Raw genomic sequence first — 12051 nt, 5'->3', positions numbered from 1 at the left:
GTTGTACCTTCTGATTTGTTTAAAAAACCAGATTCTGAAGCCCCTCGGTCTCTGCCCTTCCCTCCTTTTATCGTTGATTTTTACACCATGCTGTTTTGTTGACTTCACTGCTGGAATTTATTGTTGATTTTATTTTTACACAATAAAAAAAAGACGAGAAGCAAAACGTTTTCTTTTTTTTTTGTTTGTATTGTTTTGTGATGTGTTCGTAAAATGTCAGTAAGACGTCGTTCGCGGATCGGAAAGGTCGCTCCGCAACTCAAAAAAATGTCATTTTGACGCTGCGAATGTTCCGTTGACTTTTGGTTTATCCTCTGTTCCCGCTTAGCGAAGGCTCGTTGGATGAGGACAGATCGAGCAGGCAGCTAAAAGAGCTTAAAGATGAATTATGAGCTCAACACAACATTCAGTACTGAGTCATGCATCCAGATTAGACTTCATGTTAGACAAGTCTGCTTGTCACACCGAGGATTCTGTTTATGACCTTACTGAACACTGCAGACAGCTTGATCTGAGCCACACGCGGACCCGCCCTGACTTCACTGATGGTAGCAACTGTTAGCAGATTAAAGCAGAATTCAGTTGTGCTGGAGTGCAAGGAGATAAGCTCATTAACCTGCTTCTTTTACTGTCCAATCACAGGCTAGGGGTGGGCAGGAGACCTGTGCGTGTTACCTAACTGCAGCAGAGACAAATCAGATCTTCTCCTCCGCCAGACAGAGCAGTTCTGTGTGGCCGAGCTGTGTAAAGGTGCCCATACACTGCACGATTCTCGTACGAGAATCGCGGGAAATCCCGCGATCGTACGAGAATCGTGCAGTGAATGGAAGGCGTGCGACCGTTTCTACTGTACGGTCGCACGTCTTCCGTCGAACCAGCATGCTAGAAAACCCGCCGGGAATCGTACGATTCTCGGCGAGTTAGTGGCCTGCTGGTTCGACAACTGCCAAACGGGCCGGTGTGCGCACGCGCACACTGCCCGTTTGCAGTCATCGTAAGCCCGCCCCTCATTACAGTCATCGTAAGCCCACCCCTCAGGGGGGCGGGCTTGCGATGATCGCAAGTACGATCTGCCTGTCCAAGATGGGCAGATCGTACGTTTTTTTAAGTACTTTACAACCCTCGCAAGACAAAAGCACCTTTAGTATTAGCCCTCATTCACACTGTAATTAGCCGGCATGTACAGCTCCGTGCTGCGTGCACGGCCGTACCGGGCCGCTCCCGGGAAGGACAGGTGCTGCGTGTGATTAGTACACAGCCCCCTGTCCTTCTCTGTGGGAGTACGCGGCCGTACGCCGCCCTACGCTCACCTCATGTGCAGGTCCGTAGGGGTGCGTGTTTTCTGTCTCGGACGCAGACAGGATCCATCCTGTCAGCGTACGAGTACGTTCAACAGCACTGACGTGCAGAGTGGGTGAGCGTAGGGGGGCGTATGGCGGCGTAGTCCCATAGAGAAGGACGGGGGGCTGCGTACTAATCACACGCAGCACCTGTCCTTCCCGGTTCGGAAATTTCATTATTTCGGGATTTGGATCCGAAATTCCATTCGGTTCGGGTTTGGGATTCGGACGAAATCCGAATTGTCCTTAGTTTCGGATGAGTTTGTGAATATTCATTGTGAACAGCACAGAAAACCATTTACAGATATTAATACTAAAGCTGAATCTCCTAGACCCGAATGGCATTCGGGATCCGAACTTCAGATTTGCAATGGGGAGCCTCAGCTTTAGTAATATACTGTATGTATATGGCTCCCAGACCCGAATGGCATGTGGATGATCCCGAATGCAATTCGGAAATTCGGATCCCGGGTGTCATTCGCGCCTGGGAGCCATATACATATATTACTGAAGCTGAGGCTCCCAGACCCGAATGGCATTCGGGATCCGAACTTCAGATTTGCAATGGGGAGCCTCAGCTTTAGTATTATATGTATATACTGTATGTGGGTCCCATGTTGCCATAACGAAAATTTGTGTTCAGACCCATTCGGATGCATTAAAACAAAAAAAAAACACATCTGATTGGCCAGAGAGGTCACATGTCCGATTCAGTTTAGTTTTTGCACGAAATATGGAATGGGTATCCAAAATTCGGAAACGGAAATTCGGATTCTGATACATTCGGATGCATTGGGATTCGGAAAGTCAAAATCCGAATTTGGGAAAATCGTCCGAATTTTTATTCAGAACGGAACTAATCGCACAAGTCTAGCCCTGACCTCAAGCCTACTGAACACCATTGGGATAAACTGCAATGCTGATTGTGAGCCAGGTCTCCTCATCCAACATCAGTACCTGACCCAGCAAATGGGACAAATACCCACAGACACCCTCTAAAATCTTGTGGAACGTCTTCCCAGAAAGAGTGGGGGGTGTTATAGGTGCACATGAATGGTCCACTCAATAGTAATGCACATGGTTTTGGAATGGGGGGTCCAACAAGCTCATATAAGAATGAAAGCCAGGTGTCCACCAACTTTTGGCCATATAGTATAAGTCGCCCTGGTGAGATCGTTTTGCCCAGGTTTGAACATTTTATTAAGCTGACATTGTGGGTCACAGAATACATGAAGCTTGTGTACGTGAATGGCAAATGTGAGGGTTTTCTGGATCTCTGAAGGCTCAAAAGGTTCACTTGCCGCCAGCCAAATCCTTTGCGGTTGGGCAGCGATCTCTGATTCTGCCATTTTTCTATGAGCTTCAGGTCACATGCAGGGCCCGGTTTCCCACAAGACCAGCCGAAGCCCAGCCTTGGGGCAGCAGGGAGTAGAGGGGCAGCAGGGATGTGGAATTCCTATCTCCCACAGCCCAGGACATGCAGTTCATGGCGCCGCGCGGGTAGTTGTTTTCTACATTTAGCCCGGCTTTGGGCAAGCAGAGCTAAATGTACCGAGGGGAAGCCGCCGCTTGTTTTGTACATCTGATCTTGGCGATGTCGCAGAGATCACTTGTATGCAGCCGGCATACAGGGGGGCGCATTGAGGAACATGGCATTGGGGTAGCAGAGAGAGTAAATCCGGCCCTGGTCACATGATATCCGAGATAACGCAGGATTTTAGGAGTGACATAACCGCCTGCCTTAATTATTCTTGGAAAGGATTTCTCTTCACCTCTTGATCTTCTGCGGCATCTCCGAGGAGCATAAAGCCACGTTCAGAATCTCCCTAGAAGTGTGCGACATTAGCTGTGTTTACGTACGGTCGTCACAGTGACCTAATTTCAGGAATCGCTGAGAAAATAACGTTGACAAGGGATGTCTCCGAAGCAACAAAGTAACAATATAACCCGGATGATCATTTACATACCATACGTATACAAAACTCAAAGCGGGTTATTCACGAAGGAGACGAAGGATCCAGCCGTTGCTCTCTTCGGCCGCTGGAGCCCTCCGGTTCAGTCGAACAGCAAGGCCTGCTGTACGGACTATTCACTATAGCCCGTACGGCAGCCGAGCCAAAGGCATATGCTTTGGCTCGACTGAGCCGAAGTGACAGCCGAAGCCGGGCGAACAGCCTGCTGAAGGCCAGCCGTTCGCCCCGCAAATGACAGCTGGGCGGAGCCAGCCGTGATCTCACGGCTGGCTCCACCCAGTTGTAATGGCAGATCAGTGTTCCCAAATGACCTGGGGATGCTGAACTGTCAATAAACAATAACAACCGGGCAGAGCCGGCCGTGGCGTCATGGCCGGCTCCGCCCAGTTGTTATTTATTGGCCGGGACCCGCTAGAAGACTCTGGCAGGTGTCGGCCAATAGGAAACAGTTGGGCGGAGCTAGCTGTCAGTGCCCAATTGTTTTTTTTTTATTTATTTTATTCTTTTATAAAAAAATCTTTATTTATTTTTACATTTTACTATTTATTTACATTTGTAACAAACATTTTAACTTTTTTTTCCCCCACCAAATATTTTGATTGATTTTCTATTCTGTTCGGTACCACGGAGGTACCGAGCAGAATAGCCGAGCCGCTCGGCGGCATTCACTCACTGTCGTTTGGCCCCTATGTGAATTAGGGGTAAACGGCAGCGAGTGAGCCGCCGGCTCTTCGCCTTAGCCGATCCAGATGTTGGATCGGCTGAGCCGGATCCCTTCTGCAACTTCGGCTGAACCGAAAAAATTTAACTTACAGCAAATACTGACACATCGCTTGTTTGTGAGAGATAGCATTATGATCAGAGAGTTACCTGCCCCCAGATTATTCAGGAATGAGGGCAGAGACGTCTCCCATCCACCAACATGCTGGAAAAAGATTGCGAGTGATAGCATGAAAACCTGCCACACAAGGAAACCGCATATTATAATGAATAAGAGGCTCAAGAGAAGATTAGATACAACTACTGAAAACGAGAATGATCTACATATTTTTGATGGATTAGGGAAGGGTTAGATTCCCCTGTCGGTATATTTGTTTGGCTGTCTGTGTCCCATTGGGGGGGGAGGGGGTTTCCTTACTGCCTATGTACAGCAGAGCTCAGAGTGTGGGGGGAAGAAGCAGCACAAGGAGCCAGTCAGTTCACGGGCTGGCAAGGAGGATGCTGATGGGAAGAGACAGCAGAGTGACAGAGAGATGAGCTCATCACTGTGCTGCTTCTCCTTTCACTGTCCAATCACAGGTTGGGGGCATGTCCGGGATGACCCAGGCTCAGAGGAAGTGAGTTGAAGGATGCCGGCCATCAGACTGAAGACACCTAGTGGCAGAAAAAAAGTACTGAGGGGGAAATCTCCGAATAGGAGGTGAATACTGCAGCAGAATTGTATTTTTTTTTTTGTAAAGGGTTTTTTTTTTTTTTAGTCTTTTTATTTTTGGCTTGTTATTTTAGTCTGGGATGCGTTCTTCCATTCCACCGCGAACGCCAATTAGAGCGTCTTGTCTCATTAACCTCCCGCTTGGCCCGCGACTAATCCATTCGGAGAACCGAGTGACCAGATGATTAGGACTTTGCCCGGTGAAAGGGTTCGATTGAGAGGGAGGAGACAGAGTCAGTCCGGGAAGCCGGGGTGCGGAGAGGATGACTCTCGGCAGGCTGCCTTCCCGCGCTCTACCCGCAGATCGTCTTCTCCGGCAACACACTAATGAGCGGCTGCAAACATGACAAGACCGCGCTGGGTTGTCACCGCAGCTCGCTGATCGCTATTGTGGGTGACGCGTCTCATGTTCCCGCGCTGACACCTCTCCAGGCAGCAGCTAATTGCAGCCGGAGACGCTTTAAATGTTGGTGACGGCGGAAGCGGCGGGATGATGAGCTTCATGTAGAGCGCCGCTCACGCTGTACTGTTAAAGGGACCAGCCAGTGAATATTCAGTTATTAAATGTGATATTTAGCCCTTATCACCCTTTAACAGGAAGGGCATTTGTGGCATCTCAGCAATGCTGATCTCCTGAGGCCTCTTTGCAGCTACTTCCTGTCTGCATGCACTCCAGTGATGTTTGCATGGCATTTCCCAGGACGGGTTTGCCTAATGTTTGTTGATATGTCCACTTGTAGTCTCCATTGGATGGACATTTAACAGGGTGCCAACACAGAAGCACAGTTGGGAGACAAGGACAGAGCATTGTCACCCTATAACAGGAAGTGCCTTTGTGGCATCTCAGTGATGCTGATTTGATGCAGCCTCTTTGCAGCCACTTCATGTCTGCATGCACTCCAGCGATGGTTGCATGGCATTTCCCAGGACGGGTTTGCCTAATGTTTGTTGAAATGTCCACTTGTAGTCTCCCATTGGACGGACATGTGACAGGGTGACAACGCAGGAGCACAGCTGGGAGTCAGGGACAGAACGTTGTCACCCTTTAACAGGAAGTAGCTTTGTGGCATCTCAGCAATGCTGATCTCCTGATGCCTTTTTGCAGCTACATCCTTTCTACATGCACTCCAACAATGGCTGCATGGCATTTCCCAGGACGAGTTTGCCTAATGTCTGTTGAAACGTCCACTTGTAGTCTCTATTGGAAGGCTATGTGACAGGGTGACAACACAGGAGCACAGTTGAGAGACAGGGACAGAGCGTTGTCACCCTATAACAGGAAGTGCTTTTGTTACATCTCAGCGTTGCAAAAGTACAATACAGCAAGAGTGTAAAAGTGAAACATAAAAAAAAAATTCAGGTAACTCTAATGGTAATGATGTGCAATGTGCAAATAGAGCGTACTGTCCCTTTAAGCGTGCCTGCGCGATTCCACATGCACAGCGCGGCTTCGTAATGTCAAATCATTTCTGTGGAGGAAAAATCCCTTCTCATGACTTCCTGTCTCGTGGCTTCCATCCATTGCATTACCTCACCAGCTCTGAGTAATTATCACCCCTGAGATCGGTCTTCTGCTTCTTCTGCCCCCCCTTCCCCCCCCCCCCCCCCCCTCCACTTTTTAGTCTTCCGACCATCTGTGCCCCATACAGGACCTCCAATCTACGTGCCATGAAAGTGGGTCAGCGGCTGGCAGGAGAAGAGAGATATTCAATTACCACCATCACTAACGTCACAGCGCGGCCAGCGAGGCTTTATATCGCCGTCTTCAGAGGCTGAAATACTACATTACATTCCAGCTCTAACACTAAAAAGTCCTCCCTGTGACCCTAACACCTACCCTCCCTGTGACCCTAACACCTACCCTCCCTGTGACCCCAACACTAACCCTCCCTGCAACCCTAACACTGACCCTCCCTGTAACCCCAACACCAACCCTCCCTGTAACCCCAACACTAACCCTCCCTGTAACCCCAACACTAACCCTCCCTGTAACCCCAACACTAACCCTCCCTGTAACCCCAACACTGACCTCCCTGTAACCATAACACTGACCCTCCCTGTAACCTCAACACTAACCCTCCCTGTAACCCCAACACTAGCCCTCCCTGTAACCCAACACTGACCTCCCTGTAACCCCAACACCGACCCTCCCTGTAACCATAACACCGACCCTCCCTGTGACCCTAACACTGACCCTCCCTGTAACCCTAACACCGACCCTCCCTGCAACCATAACACTGACCCTCCCTGCAACCCTAACACTGACCCTCCCTGTAACCATAACACTGACCTCCCTGTAACCCCCAACACTAACCCTCCCTGTAACTCCAACACTGACCCTCCCTGTAACCCCAACAATGACCCTCCCTGTAACCCCAACAATGACCCTCCCTGTAACCCTAACACTGACCCCCCTGTAACCCTAACGCTGACCCTCCCTGTAACCCCAACACTGAACCTCCCTGTGACCCTAACACTGACTTTACCTGTAACCCTAACACTGACCCTTCCTGTAACCCCAACACTGACCCTCCCTGTAACCCTAACACCTACCCTCCCTGCAACCATAACATTGACCCTCCCTGTAACCCTAACACCGACCCTCCCTGTAACCCCAACACTGACCCATCCTGTAACCCTAACACTGACCTCCCTGTAACCCTAACACTGATCCTCCATGTAACCATAACAATGACCCTCCCTGTAACCCCAACACTGACCCTCCCTGTAACCCTAACACCGACCCTCCCTGTAACCATAACACTGACCTCCCTGTAACCCCAAAACTAACCCTCCCTGTAACCCCAACACTGACCTTACCTGTAACCCTAACACTGACCCTCCCTGTAACCCCAACACAGACCCTCCCTGTAACCCCAACACTAACCTTACCTGTAACCGTAACACTGACCTCCCTGTAACCCCAACACTGACCTCCCTGTAACCTCAACACTAACCGTTTTATGCAACCCCAACACTGACCCTCCCTATAACACCCTCTGTAACCCTTACACAAGCTCACCCTGAAGTTGACTTGATACTTTGTTTCCTTCCTGATCTCTCCTTTCCTGTATCCTACCCCAAAATAATCCGGCACTGACATCCTGAATGTTTGGGGACCCCTGGGTGTGATGCAAAAGGGGGATTCCCAGACACTCCCACCGGTGATTACTTGCTGCATCTCACATACTGTACAGACATATCAGAGAGGAATAATACAGATCCTCTCTTCTGATTCGTGATACATCCAGCAAAGAAAGAAATGAGGATGTAAGTACAGTTAAGCATCGGTAAGTATAGGTACGTTTAGGTAAATACAGGTAAGTACAGGTAAGCATCGGTAAGTATAGGTACGTTTAGGTAAATACAGGTAAGTACAGGTAAGTACAGGTAAGCATAGGTAAGTATAGGTACGTTTAGGTAAATACAGGTAAGTATAGGTAAGTATATATAAGTATAGCCAAGTACAGCTAAGTTTAGGTCAGTATATGTAGGTAAGTACCGGTAACTATAGGTAAATAAAGTTAAGTACTGGTAATCATTGGTATGTATAGGTAAGTACAGGTAAAGGTAAGTATAGGTATGTATAGTTAAGTACAGGTAAGTCAAGGTAAGTACATGTAGGTAAGTACCAGAAAGTATATGTAAGTGAAGGTAAGTATAGGTAAGTACAACTAAGTTTAGGTCAGTATATATAGGTTAGTATTAGTAAGTACATGAAAGTACAGGTAAGTATAGGCAAGTACAGGTAAGTACATCTATGTTTAGGTCACTATATGGTAAGTATTAGTAAATACAGATAAGTATAGGTAAGTATGGGTAAGTGCAAGTAAGTATAGGTAGGTATAGGTAAGTACAGGTAGTCATGGGTAAGTACAGGTATGTATAGTTAAGTACAGGTAAGTATAGGTAGGTATAGGTAAGTATAGGTAAGTACATGAAAGTATAGGTAGGTATAGGTAAGTATAGGTATGTATAGGTAAGTACAGGTAAGTATAGGTAAGTACAGGTAAGTACAGGTAAGTACAGGTAAGTACATGTAAGTTCAGGTAAGTATAGGTAAGTGTAGGTATGCATAGTTAAGTACAGGTAAGTAGAGGTAAGTGCAGGTAAGTAGAGGTAAGTGCAGGTAAGTAGAAGTAGAGGTAAGTGCAGGTAAGTAGATGTAAGTATAAGTAAGTACAGGTAAGTAGAGGTAAGTAGATGTAAGTATAAGTAAGTACAGGTAAGTAGAGGTAAGTAGATGTAAGTATAAGTAAGTACTGGTACCGTAAGTACAGGCAAGTACAGGTAAGTAGAGGTAAGTACAGGTAAGTATGGGTACGGGAGGTATGAGGGGTTACTTTAAATTGATTTATGGGGTAGAAGTTGACTTCAATGTACCTGCAGAGGGAGGGGCGAGCCGTTCTCTTACATTGATTCCGGGCTCTTAGAATTGATACATTGTATAAACTTTCAGTATTGAATTAGCGCAGCTTAGACCTTCCGGCCCGATCGGTTTTTATTGATAACGAGCGCCGAGTCCCCGGAGCCCGCCTCTTTTTATTTATTTATTCTCTCTCTCTGACCACGAGAAGCTCGGCCTCGCTTTTGTGTCTCCTCCAGGAAAGTAATCCGCAGCTTATAAATATTCAGCAACAGATGAAGAATCAGCCCAGAATTCTTCAGCAGCTTTTCCTGAGCGAGCGGAAAGGTGACCCATATTGCGAGCAGTAAAGGATCAGCGCGGACCTGCGGAGGAGGGAGGCCGACGCTTACACGCAGCTCACGTCTCGGCGGGTCGGGTAGTCAAGGGTGAATCTTACATAAAATCAGACGCTTAACGGCTTTAGGAATCTCTCTGCTCGCTGGCAGCGACGTGTCATCGTGGCGTCCACCCTTCCCGCTGGCGTACGAGGCGGATAGCGCGGCGTGGAAAGACGTACAGGAGCTGCGGCCCGGGCCGTATTTAACAAAATGGCGCCTGTACTATATACAAGTGAGGAATGCCCACCCAAATTATAATCCAATGTACTCAATGTGCTGATGAAGGGATTTAGACCGAACCTGAGCTCCTCCGAACAAGGCCACGTACCCAATCAGCTGCGGGCTGGGCATTCCCCAATCTGAGGCTGCATACACGCTAAGGGGCAGGGAGCTTGTGCCGATGTCATTGACCTTATTGGTCATAATAGGCCACAGTCGTTGACCAAATACAGCCATGTGGCCATATACAGTCAATGAGGTCACTGCGCCCCGCCCCCTTTGCTTACGTGCAGCTGCAGGCGGTGAATTCGCTAGCTGCAGCTGATTGGGCGGCAGGGGAAGAAGCTTTCTTCCGTTTTTGGAAAATAGGAGTCAGCACAGAAAAGAGGTTTTATAGTTCACATGTGTGTTGTTTTTTTTATATAGATTTTCAACATCTGCACAATACATGTAGGCCTTCGCCTAGGCCAGGGGTAGGCAACCTTGGCTCTCCACCTGTGCTGAAACTACAAATCCCATCATGCTTCTGCCCCTGGGAGTCACGCCTGTGGCTTGCAATGCCTTATGGGATTTATAATTTTACCACAGCTGGAGTGCCGAGGTTGCCTACCCCTGCTCTGCACTAATAGTATGTCCTCAGTCTACCAGGTTTGGGTATCGTTCCATCTGGAAGACTGAGGACATCTAGTGGCAGAAAGGGAGTACTGCCGGAGACATTATTGGAGAGGGGATGCACTATGAACCCCCCCATGTATAAAGGGAGAGTTTTAATAACTAGCGTCTGAAGTGTGTGTTCTCCGTCTCAGCCCACTGCTGTGATTCCTGACAAAGAGCTTCACCTACAGCCTGACAATTCTATTCTCTATTCTTCATGGTTGTCATCCCGCCTATTGTCACCGCCATTCCTGCCCACGCCACCGCCGTCGCGGCTTCACCGGCGGAGAATCCAGACAGCCGGGAGTATGCCGTTCATTATGAGGAGAGACAAAGGGAGAGGAAGAACTCGTGAACAGGGCCGGAGATATTTATAGATCAGGTTTTCGCGGCGGCGACGAGTTACGACCTCGATGACAAAATGGCGGTTCACACGCCGAGACCGTCCGGAACGTTTACTGAGAAATCCGGACGCAAAGAAAAGCGTTTGATGGTCAAACTTATTCTTATTTTGTGTTCAACTTTGTCAGAAATATTTGATCATGTGACGTCCGTTCATCCTGTGCAACGTGTCAGGGAATCTATCGCCTCTCACAGAGATCACATGACCTCCCCTGTCAATGCCTTCATCTGCTTTTATCTCCACAAGGACGGCGCCATCTTTGTCTAGGCATCATCCAGGGTCACCATCTACTTCCTGGACTGGGATGCCGGCTCAGAGATGACACAATCGTGTATATCAAGGCGTCTGGGCAGTTTCTTGGCTCGCAAATGTCTGACAAAGGTCAGACTCTCACATTGTGACTGGATACAAAATTACAATGTTGCAATCTGATCACGGGGGGAGGCGGGGCTGGTGAAATGCTTCCTCCTGCCTTCAGCAGACTGTTTACAGGGGGAGGGGAGACTGAGGAAATGCTTCCTCCTGCCTGCAGCAGACTGATCACTGGGGGAGGGGAAACTGAGAAGATGATTCCTCCTGCCTGCAGCAGACTGATTACAGGGAGAGGGGAGACTGAGGAATTGCTGCCTCCTGCCTGCAGCAGGCTGGTCAGTGGGGGATGGGAGACTTAGGAAATGCTTCCTGCTGCAGCAGACTGAACACTGGGAGAGGGGAAACTGAGAAAATGATTCCTCCTGCTTGCAGCAGTCTAATCACTGGGGGAGGGTAAACTGAGGAAATGCTTCCTCCTGCCTGCAGCAGACTGATCACCGGTAGGGTTGCCACCTTTTCTTCAAGCCAAACCCGAACACTGTAGCGCCTTGCGGCAATTTTTTGGTAAAGTATACACTATGCATGTATTTTGTGATTAAATAACATTGGAGGTAATCACAAAGATGCCAGTGTGCCACAGGACCCCAGATATGTACTATACAAAGCAGCATCCATATACCTTGTCGCACTCCTTACCGAATATCCCAAAAGTAACGGGTGCTCGCAATGACTGCGTATGGCGCCGCTCACAAAAGAACTCATATACAGATGTCACCAGCACCAAGATTCCACGTTAGTGCAAATTACCATTTTTTCAGTATAGGGTACGAGTACCAAATGCCGATACCAGTGCAATGGGTCATGACCTGCCGCCCGATTTATCAGAAAGTCGGGCGGCAGGTCATGACCCATTGCCCGGCTTCATGATTGCCGGTGAGTCATGATGTAAACCCGCCTCCTGATTGAAGCCAG

This window comes from Nanorana parkeri, unplaced genomic scaffold, assembly GCF_000935625.1.
Source record: "Nanorana parkeri isolate BGI_ZX_2015 unplaced genomic scaffold, ASM93562v1 scaffold954, whole genome shotgun sequence".
Classification (NCBI taxonomy): domain Eukaryota; kingdom Metazoa; phylum Chordata; class Amphibia; order Anura; family Dicroglossidae; genus Nanorana; species Nanorana parkeri.
This window is presented reverse-complemented; position numbering follows the sequence as displayed.